General features: G+C 34.4%; 1 protein-coding gene across 1 annotated transcript in view; it reads right to left on the bottom strand.

Moving 5' to 3' along the window:
- LOC110449583 (uncharacterized protein YBL113C-like) overlaps positions 1-1,018 on the bottom strand; it is an 8,705-nt gene that overhangs the window by 2,955 nt on the left and 4,732 nt on the right. The window lies entirely within an intron of this gene.

Raw genomic sequence — 1,018 nt, 5'->3', positions numbered from 1 at the left:
CGAAAGATCAATGAAAGAGGATAAGCAACTGAATTAGAGGTATTCTTTAGCATGGTATGACTAATAGTATCCTTTCCTACAGCTTTACCGATTTTTAATGTCTTTAGAATGTCGATAATGTCATTAATAATAAACGGTATGTCTGAAATGGTCGAGTCTGTTTTAGATTCTATAACAGGTACGTCAATGTTAGTATCGTCTAGAGTAGATATTGAAACAAAGTAATCGTTTAGTATATTAGTCTTTATGTCGTCATCCATTTCGAAAGTCTCATTGGTACCGGAAGTCTCATTGGTACTGGAAGTTTCATTGGTACCGGATGTCTCACTGGTACTGGAAGTTTCATTGGTACTGGAAGTTTCATTGGTACCGGAAGTCTCATTGGTACGGTACTGGAAGTCTCATTGGTACCGGATGTCTCATTGGTACCGGATGTCTCAATGGTACTGGAAGTTTTAATAGTACTGGAAGTCTCATTGGTACTGGAAGTTTTATTGGTACTGGAAGTCTCATTTTTTTTTATTCTTATTAAACATTTCTTCAAACAACAGACATCTATTTTTTTGACACATTTTTTTCCCCAGAAAACTGTTTGGTAATGAAATTTGTCATAATTTGTAAAATATTACAAAACACCATTACACGAGATCTAAATGAGACTTGAACGTGTTTGAAACCTCAGCAGAGTACATCCTAAGTAATTTTTATTTTGTTGTGCGATTGTAAAGCTGATATTAACCTTAAGATCAGATGCCAGACATAGCTAAACCGTGTTTATGACATTGTGATGTCTATTTTGTTGTTTATGACATTGTGATGTCTATTTNAAAACGGCATAACTAGAGCATGTTTCCATTGTTTGGGAAAATATCCGGTTTCCAAAGATGATCGAAAGATCAATGAAAGAGGATAAGCAACTGAATTAGAGGTATTCTTTAGCATGGTATGACTAATAGTATCCTTTCCTACAGCTTTACCGATTTTTAATGTCTTTAGAATGTCGATAATGTCATTAATA

Source organism: Mizuhopecten yessoensis, unplaced genomic scaffold, assembly GCF_002113885.1.
Source record: "Mizuhopecten yessoensis strain PY_sf001 unplaced genomic scaffold, ASM211388v2 scaffold4663, whole genome shotgun sequence".
Taxonomy (NCBI): Eukaryota; Metazoa; Mollusca; class Bivalvia; order Pectinida; family Pectinidae; genus Mizuhopecten; species Mizuhopecten yessoensis.
This window is presented reverse-complemented; position numbering and strand designations above follow the sequence as displayed.